We start from the raw sequence: 19,878 nt of genomic DNA, 5'->3' as shown, positions 1-19,878 counted from the left end.
AGATAGTTGGGATTTCTTCCCCAATATGGAGGAACATGTTGAGCAAATTTCTGCACAAGTTTGTCATTGGAGAGCAAACCTCATTGTGTTCAACAAACATAAATTGGGACAAAATTTTGTCAACGGTTTGGTACAAAAATTGGACACCCTTTGCTGAAGTGGCAAAAACGGCAGTTTTATCATTTCAAGTCGCAGAAAAGGCAGATGAAAAATTCTGGAGGCGTTCCAGTCAACTTTTAAATGTTACCTGTAAAATCACAAATTTAGCTATTGAAGGCTTAAACAAAAAACGATTAACCGAATTATACTGAAATTATTTCTCTAGACATTACTCTGAAGCCAATTCTTGTACGTGGACCTTTTTGAGCAACTGCAATCTAGTACAGAAGGTCAAATTAGCCAACCAATAAAGGGATGTCAACCCTAGTGCCACGACGCTAAAGCCTAAACTACTACTACTACTACTATCACAACTAAATTTTTCCGCAATTGGTTCTCCCATGCACGAAATCTTTTCAATTGAATTTCAATTGAAAACAATGCCTTAAAAATGATTGAGTTTTTAAAACAATGCCTCAACAATGATATAATTCCGGATATTTTGAGGTTTCGCGCTCTTAAAAATGAAATTTTTTCTGAACAAGCGGTGCACAGTTTTGAATAAAAACTCCTGAAACAGGAAATAAACCGTGCGGAAAGGCCGTAAAGTATTCAAGGAAAAACTTAAGACAGATAAGAGTAATTTTAGGGAGAATGTGAGACCTGAACTGATGCCATCCCTTGTTGGCAGCATTAGACGTGAAATGAGGAATCACTCCGCAAGGGTTAAAAACAGATTTAATGGAAAACTTGATAAACTGTCAGAGAGACAGGATATACCACTAGGGAATGGCTTCCATAGTAATGTTGTGATAATGGATGGTCGTGAACTTCCAAAGGTTTTACTTGACATCTTATCGTTGGGTTTAAACACCCTGTGAGAGACAAGTTTAATGAGGTGCACTTCCTTGCAGACGTAGACAAACTTGTACGCGAGTTACGCGAGAATAACACTGAGGAAGAGAAGCTTTGTGAAATTGAGGCGTCCTCAAAATGGTATGCAAAAAATGTACGCGAAACCCCAATGGATAGGGGGGTCAAAAAGGTGCATGATTACCTAAAAGTCAATGATTTGCTGGCGGTACCATTTGACAAAGGCTGCGGTTTATGTGTGAATAAGAAGTCAACGTTCATGGAAAAACTTGATGAGGTGCTGAACTCAGATCAGTTTCAAAAAATTAATGGAGCAAAAGATGATATTGTGATCAAAAATGAAAAACAGATCAATAGCAGCCTGCAACAATTAATGAAGCAAGGGGAAATTAGTGACATTATTTAGTAACGACTCAGGTCAACAGGTTCACAACCAGCGAGGCTTTATGGCCTGGCAAAGGTTCATAAAAAGATACACCTCTCCGACCTGTTCTTTTGATACCTGGTAGCAGCTACGAAAACTTAAACAGATTTCTGACAACATTTTTCCAGAAACTATCGGGCGCAAACATTGAAACCAACACGCAAGATGCTAGAAAGGCCTTAGAGTCTCTCACTCTTGAAGATGGCGAGCAGATAGTATGTCTTGACGTAAAAAGTTTGTACACCAACGTTCCGGTTGAAGAGGCTATAGAAATTACTCTAAGAGGACTCTGTTCAAGCAACCTAGCTCCAGATATCCAAAGATCTGCCATGAAAAGTTTGCTAAAGCTTGCGGTGACGAATGTTCATTTCAAATATAAAGGAATTTGGTATACACAATCAGATGGTCTGGCTATGGGTGCATCACTGGCTGTAATACTAGCAAACGTGTGGATGAAATCGTGTGAGGCATCACTGCAAAAATCACAGCTCAAAGAAAATGTTTCCATATCCGACCAAAACGGGAAGTGCAAAGACTGTAACCGGAGAGTGACTTTTAAATAATACCTGTAAAATCACAAATTTAGCTATTGAAGGCTTAAACAAAAAACGATTAACCGAATTATACTGAAATTATTTCTCTAGACATTACTCTGAAGCCAATTCTTGTACGTGGACCTTTTTGAGCAACTGCAATCTAGTACAGAAGGTCAAATTAGCCAACCAATAAAGGGATGTCAACCCTAGTGCCACGACGCTGAAGCCTAAACTACTACTACTACTACTACTACTACTACTACTACTACTACTATCACAACTAAATTTTTCCGCAATTGGTTCTCCCATGCACGAAATCTTTTCAATTGAGTTTTTAAAACAATGTTTTAAAAATGATTGAGTTTTTAAAACAATGCCTTAACAATGATATAATTCCGGATTTTTTGAGGTTTCGCGCTCTTAAAAATGAAATTTTTTCTGAACAAGCGTTGCACAGTTTTGAATAAAAACTCCTGAAACAGGAAATAAACCGTGCGGAAAGGCCGTAAAGTATTCAAGGAAAAACTTAAGACAGATAAGAGTAATTTTAGGGAGAATGTGAGACCTGAACTGATGCCATCCCTTGTTGGCAGCATTAGACGTGAAATGAGGAATCACTCCGCAATGGTTAAAAACTGACTTAATGGAAAACTTGATAAACTGTCAGAGAGACAGGATATACCACTAGGGAATGGCTTCCATAGTAATGTTGTGATAATGGATGGTCGTGAACTTCCAAAGTTTTTACTTGACATCTTATCGTTGGGATTAAACACCCTGTGAGAGACAAGTTTAATGAGGTGCACTTCCTTGCAGACGTAGACAAACTTGTACGTGAGTTACGCGAGAATAACACTGAGGGTGAGAAGCTTTGTGAAATTGAGGCGTCCTCAAAATGGTATGCAAAAAATGTACGCGAAACCCCAATGGATAGGGGGGTCAAAAAGGTGCATGATTACCTAAAAGCCAATGATTTGCTGGCGGTACCATTTGACAAAGGCTGCGGTTTACGTGTGAATAAGAAGTCAACGTTCATGGACTCTTGATGAGGTGCTGAACTCAGATCAGTTTCAAAAAATTAATGGAGCAAAAGATGATATTGTGATCAAAAAAGAAAAACAGATCAATAACAGCCTGCAACAATTAATGAAGCAAGGGGAAATTAGTGACATTATTTAGTAACGACTCAGGTCAACAGGTTCACAACCAGCGAGGCTTTATGGCCTGGCAAAGGTTCATAAAAAGATACACCTCTCCGACCTGTTCTTTTGATACCTGGTAGCAGCTACGAAAACTTAAACAGATTTCTGACAACATTTTTCCAGAAACTACCGGGCGCAAACATTGAAACCAACACGCAAGATGCTAGAAAGGCCTTAGAGTCTCTCACTCTTGAAGATGGCGAGCAGATAGTATGTCTTGACGTAAAAAGTTTGTACACCAACGTTCCGGTTGAAGAGGCTATAGAAATTGCTCTAAGAGGACTCTGTTCAAGCAACCTAGTTCCCGATATCCCAAGATCTGCCATGAAAAGTTTGCTAAAGCTTGCGGTGACGAATGTTCATTTCAAATATAAAGGAATTTGTTATACACAATCAGATGGTCTGGCTATGGGTGCATCACTGGCTGTATTACTAGCAAACGTGTGGATGAAATCGTGTGAGGCATCACTGCAAAAATCACAGCTCAAAGAAAATGTTTACATATCCGACCAAAACGGGAAGTGCAAAGACTGTAACCGGAGAGTGACTTTCCGAGAAAGAAGAGTAGAATGTGAGTCATGCAAAAACTGGTTTCATGCAAGATGCCCAAAGATATCGAATGAGGAATATGCCAATATGAAGGATGTTGTTTGGATTTGTACTTATTGCAACAAAAAACAGATAGTGGGGAGGTATGAAGAGATCAAATTGTTTAAAAGGTATGTAGATGATATTATCTGCACGGTTCGTGGTGACCCGGACAAGTTTTTAAAATCTGCAAATTCTTTACACAACAACCTGCAATTTACCTTAGAAAAAGTTAACATCGAAGGGAATTTGGCTTTTGCTTGACATTTACGTAAATGTGAGCAGAAAAGTAACATCACCTGTCATTGGTATCAAAAACCAACTGACACTGGAATAATACTGAATTTTCACAGCTGTGCACCGCTTCAGCATAAGAAAAATGTGAATCAAGGGACGGTTCATACGGATTTTAAAGCAACCTCTAATTGGTTGGCCTTCGATTAGGCTCTTGAAATGAACAAATCTTGCTGGACCAAAAATCAATATCCAGAAGTTTGGTCTTCAAAAACAGTGAACCAGACTCTAGAAAAGATAATAAGTGGTGGTAAAGACCAATTGAGAACAACACCAAAGAGCATCAAAAAATAAGACTAGATGATCTTATGATAAGACAACTAATTTTCTATAAAACAGAGGCAACCTTACTCAAAACTTTGCAAACAAATTGAAGCAATTTTGCTAACTGCAATCGTTTTTTACAACGCGGATATTATTATCATGTCTCCCCACCCTGAAATCTTTTTTTCGATAGAGACCTGAAATCCTACGTGTTATATGAGATTAAATGTAATGGATGCGAATCCATCTATGTTGGGCAAACAAGCTGGCATTTTACCACAAGGATAACAGAACATCAAAAGAAGAATCCACAGGTGGGTCAACATCTTGTTGAATGTCGTGGCGCCTCGAATGACATTGAATGGAAAATTCTGGACGCCTGTCGGACGGTAGAAAAACTAATGATTACCGAAGCTATATACATCAGCAAGCTGAAGCCGGCACTAAACACGGCGCTAAATATTGTACATATGAAAACATTATTTTTGATTGAATTTTTTAGAATAGTTCCTAGAATTGTTTTAAGTGTGCTCTCAGACAAATGTAAACACATTATATTAATTTTATCTTTTAACAATTTGTAAAACATATTTGACCTGACGATGAACGTAAAGTTCGAAACCGTTTGTTTTAAATATTGGAAGTAATTTTAATTTGACAAAAAAAATTGACAAAAATTCGGTTTCTTTTACAAAAATTCGGTTTTAATTTGACAAAAATTCGGTTTCTTTTACACTTTTCATTTAACTCAGAAAACTAAACATGGCTCTCACTTATAAAATTCAAAAACTGATTCATATCAATAATGAGTCTCATAAAGATAAAGCTATAAATCAACTAAAAGTTTTAAGTAAAAGAAACCATTTGGTCAATTTAAAATTTACTTCCGATATTTTCGAACTATACGTTGACCGTCAGGTTAAAACTGTTTCAAAAATTGTTAAAGGATAAAATTAATATATATTTTCATTTGAAAATATTCTAACTAAAAATATAGTTAGAATATAAATTTTCATTTGAAAATATTCTAACTACAATATATATTTTTGTTTGAAACTATTCTAAAAATTTCAATCAAAATTTTTCCTATAAGCGAAATTTAGCCTATTTACAACTCATATTTACATTTGTTATCAATTTATTTAAAAACATTTCTTCTCAGGAATTTTCGATTTTCGTCATGTTTTGTATTTTTAGGGGGATTCCGAATTTGCCCTAAGTATCCCTCTTGTAGAGGATTTGCAAATTTCGTTATGTCATGCACAAAATGTCTTTTGCCCTTTGTTTCCTTATCTAGTCAAAATTATGGTTTGAGCAAATACTTTAGCGTGCGTTCCCGCCCCCTATATTCATCGCGCGTGTTTAGTGCCGGCTTCAGCTTACTGATGTATATAGCTTCGATAGCCATTAGTTTTTTGGGTCTTTCCCATTATAGCCCCCCCCCCCAGCTTTGTGGTCAGATAACCTATAGCCCCCCCTCTAAACATGGTAAATATACCATAATGGGGGCTATAATTTGATGGGGGGCTATATAGGGAAAAACCCAAACAGTCTTAAAGATATAAAAATGTTTATCGAAAGAAAAGAGAAGAATAGTCATAACAAAAAGATTGTCGTTTCTGCAGTATTCGAAATTGGTATAAATAGTGTTTCTTTGTAAATTTAAGGTGGAAAAATTAAAACAGTGCATAGCGGTTATTGAAGGGAAAGTGGAGGAGCTCAAGACAGCACACGCCAGGATGCTATCAAGTGAAGAACCTCAAGACAGTGAGTACATTTGCTGGAACAGTCGTAAGTGGATCTTATATTTAATGCATGTTTGTAGAATACCATGTTTTTGCGCAGGTTAACAGAAATGTTTTCGCTATCTTTTGAATAGCGTTAGCTCTTGGAATGCATAAAATTAAATCGCTGATTTGTTCGAAATTAGCTAGAAAACTGGTCAATTGTTTATTTTTTCTAAACAATTAAATTTTCAATTTAAATTTTCTTTTTCACTGCAGCTAGGAATTATTGTATTTAGAAGTCAATTACAAGTGTTTTTTGTTAAAAACCATTTAAAATGTAAATTTTAAAAAAATCCGCTTTAAAAATTTCATGAAAATGTTTGAATGCATTTGTAATAGGTTAATACACCGCCTTAAGCGATGAAAAGCATAGTGTTCCACTCTTTATCTATTTTAAATTGAATGGCAAAGTTGCATCCAGGAGTTTCGCAAATATTTCTCTCTCCCCATCCATAAGACGTGTTTAATTTGAATAAACAATTCGAATCCAGACAATCTATTGGCGTTGAAAAAATGTTCAATTGACGTAGATTGGTGTTTCTTGGCTAATAGACCCCCAGTCGTAAGTGGATCTTATATTCAATGCATGTTTGTAGAATACCATGTTTTTGCGCAGGTTAACAGAAATGTTTTCGCTATCTTTTGAATAGCGTTAGCTCTTGGAATGCATAAAATGAAATCGCTGATTTGTTCGAAATTAGCTAGAAAACTGGTCAATTGTTTTGTGAATATAAACAAGGAGGCTCGGTATTGTGCGTTTGTACATAATTTTCCGACCCCGCTCATCTGCATTTTTGACTCAATGGTCAACCAAATGAGGCAGATAGAAAACATTATGAACTTCGCATATTGTTCACCAAACCACGAATTGATTAAAGTAATCCCGCTTTAAGCGCCGACAAAACTTGCCAATAATGAGACTATGAGACAAGACAAACGTAAAAGTAAAAAAAAAAGAAACAATAATTACACTCAAAACTCGAGGTCCGTGTTTAAAAGAAAACACAATAACAAAATCAAAATGGCAGGGGTCTATAATGGGAAAGATCCAGCTTTTCTACTGTCCGACAAGCGTCCTGAATTTTGCATTCAATGTCATTGGTGGCGCCACAACATTCAACCAGATGTTGACCCACCTGTGGACCTTTCTTTTGATGTTCTGTTATCCTTGTGGTAACATGCCTGCTTGTTTGCCAAACATAGATGGTCCGCATACATTACATTTTATGTCACATAACACTTGGGATTTCAGGTCTCTATCGATAGATGATTTCAGGGTGGGAAAGCATGATCTTAATTTCCGCGTTATAAAAACCACTTGCAATTCGCACAGTGTCTTCAAAGGTTGAGTAAATTTTCAAAGGTTGAGTCTGCAAATTTTGAGTAAGGTTGCCTCTGTATTGTAGAAAAATTGTTGGCCTCTAAATGCGTGAAAAAGTTTTAAGTTTTAGGTAAAGCTGACGATAAGCGCAATGTTCGAAAATGTTTATTTTTTCTAAACAATTAAATTTTCAATTTAAATTTTCTTTTTCACTGCAGCTAGGAATTATTGTATTTAGAAGTCAATTACAAGTGTTTTTTGTTAAAAACCATTTAAAATGTAAATTTTAAAAAAATCCGCTTTAAAAATTTCATGAAAATGTTTGAATGCATTTGTAATAGGTTAATACACCGCCTTAAGCGATGAAAAGCATAGTGTTCCACTCTTTATCTATTTTAAATTGAATGGCAAAGTTGCATCCACGAGTTTCGCAAATATTTCTCTCTCCCCATCCATAAGACGTGTTTAATTTGAATAAACAATTCGAATCCAGACAATCTATTGGCGTTGAAAAAATGTTCAATTGACGTAGATTGGTGTTTCTTGGCTACTCCAATGATCTCCAATGATCTGTCCAAAATTTTGTCGACGGTTTCGTACAAAAATTGGAAAACATTTGCTGAAGTGGCAAAAGTAGCAGTCTTATCATTTCAAGTCGCAGAAAAGGCAGATGACAAATTCTGGAGGCGTTCTAGTCAATTTTTGAATATTATGTGCAAAATCACAAATATTGCCATTGAAAGCTTAAAAAAAAGGATAAACCAAATTATACTGGAATTATTTCACTAGACATTACTCTGAAGCCAATTTTTGTACATGGACCTTTTTGTGCAACTGCAACAACTACGATCCATTGCAGAAGCTCAAAATAGCCAACCAATAAAAGGATGTCAACACTAGTGCCACGACCCTGATGCCTAAACTACTACTACTACTACTACTACTACTACTACTACTACTACTACTAATACTACTACTACTACTACTACTACTACTACTACTACTACTACTACTACTACTACTACTACTACTACTACTACTACTACTACTACTACTACTACTCCTACGGCATTTCTGAATTTGGACCACCAAATCCACGGATTTAGCATACCCCCGCGAACAATGAAAACGCGTTCCGCGTCCAAAACCCATGCCATAACGTGATAGGTCAACGTATTTGTAGCTCAAAAATTGAAAAAAGCCCCGAAAAAACAGTTCATAGGACCATTTTTAAGTTGATCGAAAATTTTTCAAATTTTTTGTTTTTTTGCAAATTTGGTATTTTTTTAGATTTTTTCTCACAATTTTTCCAAAAAAATTGCATTCTGAATAAAGTACGGCTCACGCACAATCCGTAGCAAATTGATTGATGGTTTTAAATTGAATATTTGAGGATTTATGAACCGAGCGGAGTAGGGTACCAAAAGCGGCCAAACACCACAAAAACTGCGAAATCCAGAAAATGCATTTTCTCCGCAAATACACGTTCTTTTGCAAAAATTTTTTGATATGTGTCCTGTCGGAGTACTTTAAAGCATATTTGGTATTTGCAAGATAGTGCGTAGTCTTTTTAGAAACGACCGTTTTTTCAGCTTTTGATTCAGGTTTGTACTAGTAGACCTCACCTGCAAAACCCAAGGATCCAAAAATAAGTGATTTGGCAAAAATCATCATAGAAACCTGAAATTTTGCATGTGCCTTCCCTTTAGTACAACAAACTCATATGCAAAGTTTTGAAACAAATGATCTTATTGATTTTGAGAAAAAAGGGTTGAAAAAAAAGCGTTCTTAATTTGGGAGGCGGAAGTTTCCCTTAGTCTGGCCACTTCAGCATTTCTCCTGAACCCATGAGAATTTGCCACTAAAACAACTCATTTGAAAGTCGAGATTTTAGGCACATGCCGGAGACAAATGCGGCCATAAAAAAATGCCAGTGACAGTTTTTTTTTTTACGAAGTTGTGTTGATGTCAATTTCGAAATCAGACCGTTCATCAGAAAACTTGAGGCCATTTCAAAGCAATAGTTATTTAACTTTTAAAAAAAGCCGCCTTTGATTGCTGCTGTAATGCAGTGATGGTCTCCTTAAAAAAACAGACCTACAAGTTCTAGAAGGGGGCAAATTGAAACAATTTTTCTGCAAGGAAGTCCTAGAATTTTTCATTTTTGAATGATCACTGACACTGACTTAATTCGTTCTACGCCTCGTTTTTTTGCAGCGATCAGGTATTTATTTTTACCGGGATGAGGCTAAAGTAAAAAAAATCTGTAAAAAACGTTTTTGGTGATATTTAGAGCTTTTGATTGCATCAGCGAAATTTTTCTGAATTTGGGTATGGAAAATTATTCCAATTCCAATCCGCTTATATAAAAATACTCTAGGTACTCTAAACGTACCTAAATGGTCCAAAAGCGCAATTTTTATAATCTTAGCAGATTTGTCTGCAAATGGCATTGAAAAAAAACATGAACCAATGGTTCTGCTTTTATATAAGTATTCGCATTTACTGCAAATCTATAAATCAAAAATGTTTCAATTTGCTTTTCTCTAATCAATCCTGTACTTGAGATCTTCTACGCAAAAATTGGACACAAACAAATATGTCCACGTCAACTACAATGTAGGAGCTTTGCAACGATATGTGTTTCATTTGGTTAGTTATTCAATTAACATCCAATATCTTTAGTTTTTACAAAAATTTTTAGAAATCAGCACGAAAAATGACAGTTTTGAAAAAAAGTGATACTTACAGCCCTCTTACGATCCCAATTAGCTAATGGCTGCAACAAAGGGATTCTTGTCTTCAAAGTGGACTATATATCAATTCACTTGAGTGATTATTCGTTGAGAAATTTTACATCATATACAAATCGAAATTTCAACTCGCTGACCAGTGCTTCTAGGAGACATAAACGCACCTAAACGGTCAAAAAGTGCCCGTTTCTTTTTCCTTGCGCAATTGTCTACACAAGAGTTTTTCAAAACTTTATATAGGGTCATTGTACCAGTCTTAAAAGTGGGCGGACTCAGCCACTATTTACCAAGTCATAATAGCTTCGATTTTTCTTTTATCTTTGAAGCCACTTTAGGTACCCTTGAAGCAATCGTTTACAAAAAAAACATACGACTGCAAAGCCTATCTAAAATGCATTAAAATGAGCTATAAAGAACGCAAATTGAGCTAATATTTGTTACGTTTTGAGTAAAACAAACAAACATCGAATCTTGTCTATTTTGGGCCTAAGCGTTCAAAGGGTCGTTTCATGGTCAAAGCGGTCAAAAAACGCATAATATATTATCATCGCGCAATTTTGTAAACAAGATCTTTTCGAAACTTTATATAGAGCTATTGTACTATTTAAAAAAATGGGTAGACTTAGCCAATATTTACCAAGTCATAAATGACTCGATTTTTCTTTTATGTTTGATGCCAATTTAGGTCCCCTTGAGGCTTTTATTCACAAAAGTAAAAAAAATGGCTGCAAGTGCTATTTTATGGGCTTTAAAATGAGCTATATATGAAGCGATGTAAAACAATATTTGTTACCTTTTCAAAAAAAACAATCACTAGTTCTATCTTGCCTTTTTTGGACCTAAGCGTTCAAAGAGGCGTTTCATGTTCAAAGTGGCCAAAAAATGCCTGTTTTATTATCTTCGCCCAATTTTCAATACAAAAAAACTTCAAAAATTTATATACTGCAATAATGTCGATCTTAAAATTGGTCAAAAATACCCTCAGGATGACAGAATAGATAGAAAACTTGAAAATATTTCGTTTCTCCAGGTATTTTTGCTTCCTAGAGCAAAAGTTTAGAGAAAAAAAGTGCAAATTTATTGTTTTAATATAATCTCCCACATTGAAGAAGTTCAAAAATACAATTTTTAACTCATTGGACGCCTATTTATACACCACAGGATGACAGAATACATAGAATCCTAGAAATTCGTTTCTCCAGGTATTTTTCTCCCTAAAGCAATGTTTTTCCGCAAAAACCCTGGAATTTTTTATTAGCGCAAAATGACGCACGCAAAAGAAGTTTGTGATGAGGGGTCAAAAAAAATCCCCAGTGGGCCAAATGGCCCACTGGGGATTTTTTTTTATGTTTTTTGCAAATAATTTTTTTCTAAAAATAGGCAATTTATCAATTGAAACTGAGTTTCGGTGCAAAAATTTGACACTTGAAGGAAATTGGTGGTTAGCAAATATTTTTGCAAGGCAATTTGTTTTCCTGGAAAGCCAAAATGTTTGAGATAAAACAGTGATATCGTGCAAACAGTTCTTCAAAAAAGGATCTCAATGAAAAATTTTTCGAAAACTTTTGTGAAAAGAGTGTTTTTACAAATCGCCAAATGCGTGAAACGCTAATGTAACAAAACACTTGAAACTCACAAATAACAGACTAATCCAATTGCAGCCGGAACTTCCAAAAAAACGCAAAAAACGTTGTTTTTTAGTTGTTTTTTTAATAGGAACAATATTTTTTTTCACGGCTCTCCACGTCAAAACGAAATACGGCTGTCTTTCCGTAATACGCCTGGAATTTTTTATTAGCGCAAAATGACGCACGCAAAAGAGGTTTGGGATGAGGGGTCAAAAAAAATCCCCAGTGGGCCAAATGGCCCACTGGGGATTTTTTTTATGTTTTTTGCAAATAATTTTTTTCTAAAAATAGGCAATTTATCAATTGAAACTGAGTTTCGGTGCAAAAATTTGACACTTGAAGGAAATTGGTGGTTAGCAAATATTTTTGCAAGGCAATTTGTTTTCCTGGAAAGCCAAAATGTTTGAGATAAAACAGTGATATCGTGCAAACAGTTCTTCAAAAAAGGATCTCAATGAAAAATTTTTCGAAAACTTTTGTGAAAAGAGTGTTTTTACAAATCGCCAAATGCGTGAAACGCTAATGTAACAAAACACTTGAAACTCACAAATAACAGATTAATCCAATTGCAGCCGGAACTTCCAAAAAAACGCAAAAAACGTTGTTTTTTAGTTGTTTTTTTAATAGGAACAATATTTTTTTTCACGGCTCTCCACGTCAAAACGAAATACGGCTGTCTTTCCGTAATACGCCTGGAATTTTTTATTAGCGCAAAATGACGCACGCAAAAGAGGTTTGGGATGAGGGGTCAAAAAAAATCCCCAGTGGGCCAAATGGCCCACTGGGGATTTTTTTAATGTTTTTTGCAAATCATTTTTTTCTAAAAGTAGGCAATTTATCAAGTGAAACTGAGTTTCGGTGCAAAAGTTTGACATTTGGAGGAAACTGGCGGTTAGCCGATCTTCTCTCAAGGCCATTACTTTTCCTGGAAAGCCAAAATGTTTGAGATAAAACAGTGATATCGTGCAAACAGTTCTTCAAAAAAGGATCTCATTGAAAAATTTTTCGAAAACTTTTGTGAAAAGAGTAACTTTACAAATCGCCAAATGCATGAAACGCTAATGTAACAAAACACTTGAAACTCACAAATAACAGACTAGTCCAATTGCAGCCAGAACTTCCAAAACAACGCAAAAAACATTGTTTTTTTTTAATAGGAACAATATTTTTTTTCACGGCTCTCCACGTCAGAACGAAATACGGCTGTCTTTCCGTAATACGCCTGGAATTTTTTATTAGCGCAAAATGACGCACGCAAAAGAGGTTTGGGATGAGGGGTCAAAAAAAATCCCCAGTGGGCCAAATGGCCCACTGGGAATTTTTTTAATGTTTTTTGCAAATCATTTTTTTCTAAAAGTAGGCAATTTATCAAGTGAAACTGAGTTTCGGTGCAAAAATTTGACATTTGGAGGAAACTGGCGGTTAGCCGATCTTCTCTCAAGGCCATTACTTTTCCTGGAAGGCCAAAATGTTTGAGATAAAACAGTGATATCGTGCAAACAGTTCTTCAAAAAAGGATCTCATTGAAAAATTTTTCGAAAACTTTTGTGAAAAGAGTGTTTTTACAAATCGCCAAATGCATGAAACGCTAATGTAACAAAACACTTGAAACTCACAAAGAACAGACTAATCCAATTGCAGCCGGAACTTCCAAAAAAACGCAAAAAACGTTGTTTTTTAGTTGTTTTTTTAATAGGAACAATATTTTTTTTCACGGCTCTCCACGTCAAAACGAAATACGGCTGTCTTTCCGTAATACGCCTGGAATTTTTTATTAGCGCAAAATGACGCACGCAAAAGAGGTTTGGGATGAGGGGTCAAAAAAAATCCCCAGTGGGCCAAATGGCCCACTGGGGATTTTTTTTGTTTTTTGCAAATAATTTTTTTTCTAAAAGTAGGCAATTTATCAAGTGAAACTGAGTTTCGGTGCAAAAATTTGACAATTGGAGGAAACTGGCGGTTAGCACATCTTCTCACAAGGTCATTTCTTTTCCTGGAAAGCCAAAATGTTTGAGATAAAACAGTGATATAGTGCAAACAGTTCTTCAAAAAAGGGTCTCATCGAAAAATTTTTCGAAAACTTTTGTGAAAAGAGTATTTTTACAAATCGCCAAATGCATGAAACGGTAATGTAACAAAACACTCGAAACTCACAAATAAAAGACTAATCCAATTGCGGCCAGAACTTCCAAAAAAGCTCAAAAAACGTTGTTTTTTTAGTTGTTTTTTTATTAGGAACAATATTTTTTTCCACGGCTCTCCACGTCAAAACGAAATACGGCTGTCTTTCCGGAATACGCCTGGAATTTTTTATTAGCGCAAAATGACGCACGCAAAAGAGGTTTGGGATGAGGGGTCAAAAAAATCCCCAGTGGGCCAAATGGCCCACTGGGGATTTTTTTTATGTTTTTTGCAAATAATTTGTTCTAAAAATAGGCAATTTATCAAGGGAAACTGAGTTTCGAAGCAAAAATATGACATTTGGAGGAAACTGGTGGTTAGCAAATATTTTCGCAAGTCTATTTGTTTTCGTGGAAAGCCAAAATGTTTGAGATAAAACAGTGACATAGTGCAAACAGTTCTTCAAAAAAGGATCTCAACGAAAAGTTTTTCGAAAACTTTTGTGAAAAGAGTAACTTTACAAATCGCCAAATGCATGAAACGCTAATGTAATAAAACACTTGAAACTCACAAATACCGGACAAATCCAATTGCAGCCGGAACTTCCAAAACAACGCAAAAAACGTTGTTTTATTTGAATAGGAACAATGTTTTTTTCACGGCTCTCCACGTCAAAACGAAATACGGCTGTCTTTCCGTAATACGCCTGGAATTTTTTATTAGCTCAAAATGACGCACGCAAAAGAGGTTTGGAATGAGGGGTCAAAAAAAAATCCCCATTGGGCCAAATGGCCCACTGGGGATTTTTTTTATGTTTTTTGCAAATAATTTGTTCTAAAAATAGGCAATTTATCAAGGGAAACTGAGTTTCGAAGCAAAAATTTGACATTTGGAGGAAACTGGCGGTCAGCAAATATTTTCGCAAGTCTATTTGTTTTCCTGGAAAGCCAAAATGTTTGAGATAAAACAGTGACATAGTGCAAACAGTTCTTCAAGAAAGGATCTCAACGAAAAATTTTTCGAAAACTTTTGTGAAAAGAGTAACTTTACAAATCGCCAAATGCATGAAACGGTAATGTAACAAAACACTTGAAACTCACAAATAAAAGACTAATCCAATTGCGGCCAGAACTTCCAAAAAAGCGCAAAAAACGTTGTTTTTTTTAGTTGTTTTTTTATTAGGAACAATATTTTTTTTCACGGCTCTCCACGTCAAAACGAAATACGGCTGTCTTTCCGTAATACGCCTGGAATTTTTTATTAGCGCAAAATGACGCACGCAAAAGAGGTTTGGGATTTTTTTAATGTTTTTTGCAAATCATTTTTTTCTAAAAGTAGGCAATTTATCAAGTGAAACTGAGTTTCGGTGCAAAAAATTGACATTTGGAGGAAACTGGCGTTTAGCCGATCTTCTCTCAAGGCCATTCGTTTTCCTGGAAAGCCAAAATGTTTGAGATAAAACAGTGATATAGTGCAAACAGTTCTTCAAAAAAGGATCTCATCGAAAAATTTTTCGAAAACTTTTGTGAAAAGAGTAACTTTACAAATCGCCAAATGCATGAAACGCTAATGTAATAAAACACTTGAAACTCACAAATACCAGAAAAATCCAATTGCAGCCGGAACTTCCAAAACAACGCAAAAAACGTTGTTTTATTTGAATAGGAACAATGTTTTTTTCACGAATGCCCAACATAATCTTAGAATTCGCCCTACGTGGACAGATACATCACGAGGAAGTCATTTCCTAGCTTCACAACTGCTGCCGACTGCTTCGATTTAAATAGAGGAAAGACATGTTTGTTATAGCTGTTTGTCAAAGTTATGCCTGTTATATTTAACAATTGACCTGCACTGCCACATAAATTTGGGCGAATTTTTTTTCGTGTTTGGTGTTTGTTAAATTTCTGGTCGAATTTTTGCATTTTAATCATTAAACTTTTGAAAGTCTTGAAAATGAGAAGTGTCTTTCTTTTGTCGTAGTTTCACAACCCTTTTTAGCCCAATTTCTGATTCGGCCATCATCCCCATAACACTTACCCAAATTCCAAGGAGTAGTAGGAGTGGAGTAGGAAAATGGGCACCGGGCCAATTCCGAAATTGGTCAAAAAATCCATTTCTGAATTTGGGCAACCCTCTTCTGAATTTGGGAGGCGGAAGTTTTTCGTAAAATGGTCTTCTTAATTTGGGTAAAATGTTTTTCACGGCTATTCTGAAAATGGTCGAAGAAAATGCCCAAATTCAGAAAAGGCTACTACTACTCCTACTACTACTACTACTACTACTACTACTACTACTACTACTACTACTACTAATACTACTACTACTACTACTACTACTACTACTACTACTACTACTACTACTACTACTACTACTACTACCACTACTACTACTACTACTACTACTACTACTACTACTACTACTACTACTACTACTACTACTACTACTACTACTACTACTACTACTACTACTACTACTACTACTACTACTATTACTACTACTACTACTACTACTACTACTACTACTACTACTACTACTACTACTACTACTATTACTACTACTACTACTACTACTACTACTACTACTACTACTACTACTACTACTACTACTACTACTACTACTACTACTACTACTACTACAACTACTATTACTAAATTTTTCCGCAATTGGTTCTCCCATGCATGAAATCTTTTCAATTAACTCGGAAACCTACTCACGCCTCTCACTTATAAAATTCAGCCTGGAGAAGTATTTTTGGAAATTGTAAAAAAAATGCAAAGTAGGAAAGGCAGCCTTTGAAATGGAGTAAAACAAAATTTATTGACCGTTCAGATTTCGCAGTTTTTCGCCCCTGGTATAAACAATATTTGCTAAGATTTCGCTCTTGCTCTGTTTGTCTGATCAAGCCACTAATAACCTGTCTCATAAATTATAAGCTATAAATCAACAATAAATCAACTATAAATTCATTCATCTGATTATTAAGCTACATATTCAAATAATATTTAAATAATATCTTCATGAAATCTAAATAAATTTTATCCAAGAAATTTATACATTAATCTAAATGCATTCTAAATTAGAAAAAACATCAATAATGAGTCTCATAAAGATAAAGCTATAAATCAACTAAGACTTTTAAGTAAAAGAAACCAATTCGTCAAATTAAAAATACTTCCGATATTTAAAACAAACGTTTTCGATCTTTACGTTCATCGTCAGGTTGAAACTGTTTCAAAAATTGTTAAAGGATAAAATGAATATATTTTAAAATTTGTCTGAGACCACAATTAAAACAATTCTAGGAACAATTCCAAAAAAATCTATTGAAAATTTTTTCCTATACAATATTTAGCCTATTTACAACTCATATTTACATCTGTTATCAATTTGTTTATAAACATTCCCATCCCAGATTTTTCGATTTTGGTCACTTTTTGGACATGTATTTTTAGGGGGATCCCGAATTTGCCCTAACCCTAAGTATCCTTCTTGTGGAGGATTTGCAAATTTCGTTATGTCATGCACAAAATTTTGCCCTATGTATCCTTATCTAGTCAAAACTATGGTTTGAACAAATATTTTAGCGTTCCTTCCCACCCCCATATACATCGAGTGTGTTTAGTGCCGGCTTCAGGTTGCTGATGTATATAGCTTCGATAGCCATTGGCTTTTTTACTGTCCAACAGGCGTCCAGTGTTTTACATTGAATGTCATTCGCGGCGCCACGACATTCAACCAGATGTTGACCCACCTCTGAACTCTTCTTTTGATGTTCTGTTATCCTTGAGGTAACATGCCTGCTTGTTTGCCAAACATAGATGGTCCGCATACATTACATTTTATGTCATATAACACTTGGGATTTCAGGTCTCTATCGATAGATGATTTCAGGTTGGGAAGGCATGATCCTTATTTCCGCAATATAAAAACCACTTGCAATTCGCATAGTGTCTTCAATTTGCTTGCAAATTTTGAGTAAGGTTGCCTCTGTATTGTAGAAAAATTGTTGGCTTCTAAATGCGTGAAAAAGTTTTAAGTTTTAGGTAAAGCTGACAATAAGCGCAATGTTTGAAAACTTTTATTTTTTCCAAACAATTAAATTTTTAATTTAAGTTTCTTTTTTCACTGCAGCTAGGAATTATTGTATTTAGAAGTCAATTACAAGTGTTTTTCGTTAAAAACCATTCAAAATGTAAATTAAAAAAAAATTCGCTTTAAAAACTTCATGAACATGTTTGAATGCATTTGTAATGGGTTAATACACCGCCTTCCCCAATGAAACGCATAGTGTTCCTCTCATTATCTATTTTAAATTGAATAGCAAAATTGCATCCACGAGTTTCCTATATATTTTTCTCTCCACATCCATAAGTACGCGTTCGTTTCATTTGATTAAACATTTGGAATCTCTTGGTTCTACCTCCATTGTCAGAGTGAATTCAAAGTCAAAGTTTTTGAAACGGCTATGGATCTCCTCCGTAGATTCAGTGGGGAAAGCCAAAGGAAGTCTTAACTTAACAGTGCCTCTTTGCATTGCAACGAGTTTTCAATCTCCTACAATCTTTTCCTAGTCAGCTCTTTGGCGTTCTTCTCCACTTTCAGTTTTATATGTAACCATTTGATAGCAGACTTTTTGTTTTTTTTATCAGCTTCCAGCTCCCACTCGTTTTAAACGAGTTTATTCCAGCTACCTTTAACCACCCAGACAATATCACTGATTTTGATCTAGCAAGCTCGAAGTGGAAACGCATTTGGCTCGAAGTTGAAACGGGAAATTCTCCCGTTGCGCTTCGGTAATGATTAGTTGTTGCTTTAACTCAACAACTTGATCTTTAAGCATAGCTTTTCTCGGTTGCACATTTTAAAGCTCATATTTAATTAGAGATACGCAATTCCCAGCCTGTCGCTGTTCTCAGGCCAGACTTTCATTCTGTTCACCTCTTGAATAGTTCTAAGAGAACCGTGTGTCAAAGCTTTAAGTTACAGTTCATCGAAGGCCACTTTCTATCTAAAACGGTTCCTGATCCCACAAGATCCTGAAGCCAAACATTGGTCCGTTTGCTTTTAGTTCAAACAACTGTGAGAGATAATAAACATGATCAGCTAATTATGGCTCCATGCCGCCTTCTAAAAATTACCTGTACTAGAAACGATTACAAAAACTAACACCAATCCAGGCAATCTATTGGCGTTGAAAAAATGTTCAATTGACGGTAGATTGGTGTTTCTTGGCTAATAGACCCCTGCTTTAGTCCGTTTTGTTGTTACTCGACAACTCAATCTTTGTATCAAGAATTCTATGGGTGTTCCATTGGGTGTTCCACAATAGTTGTTTTTTTGGACTGGTTTCGTAATTAATTAAGCACAACAGGTAAACCGGTTGTAATACTATTTTCAGTTGAACATCTTCACCTAATAAAAAAATTAATAAAGTTTTGGTTATGAAGATTATAAAAACTTTTGTAATGAAAACCAATTTTATTTTTTAAGCTCACTTCCCTCACAGTTCCAAAGTTTCGAATTCTCTTCGCTTCTTGATTTAATCAGGTGTCAATTACAAGTTTTTTTGTTAAAAGCTTTTAAAATGTAATTTATGTAAAAATTCGCTTTAAAGACTTCATGAACATTTTTGAATGAATTTCTAATAGGTTAATGCACCGCCTTCTCTATTGAAGAGCATAGTGTTCCACTCTTTATCAATTTAAAAAGTGAACAACAAAGTCCCATCCACGAGTTTCATATACATTTCTCTCTCCCCCATCCAGAGGTACGCGTGTAAATTGATTGCACATTTGAAATCTCTCGGTCCTGCAACCCTTGTCAGAGTGATTCTAGAAGTCAATATTTTTGAAACGCCTATGGATGGTCTCCATAAATTCAGTGGGGAAAACCAAAGGAAACCCTAACTCAACAGTGGCTCTTTGCATGGCAACTTGTTTTCAATCTCATACAGTCTTTTACCAGTCAACTCTTTGACGTTCTTCT

Source organism: Convolutriloba macropyga, chromosome 9 (assembly GCF_964194025.1).
Source record: "Convolutriloba macropyga chromosome 9, txConMacr16.3, whole genome shotgun sequence".
Taxonomy (NCBI): domain Eukaryota; kingdom Metazoa; phylum Xenacoelomorpha; order Acoela; family Convolutidae; genus Convolutriloba; species Convolutriloba macropyga.
This window is presented reverse-complemented; position numbering follows the sequence as displayed.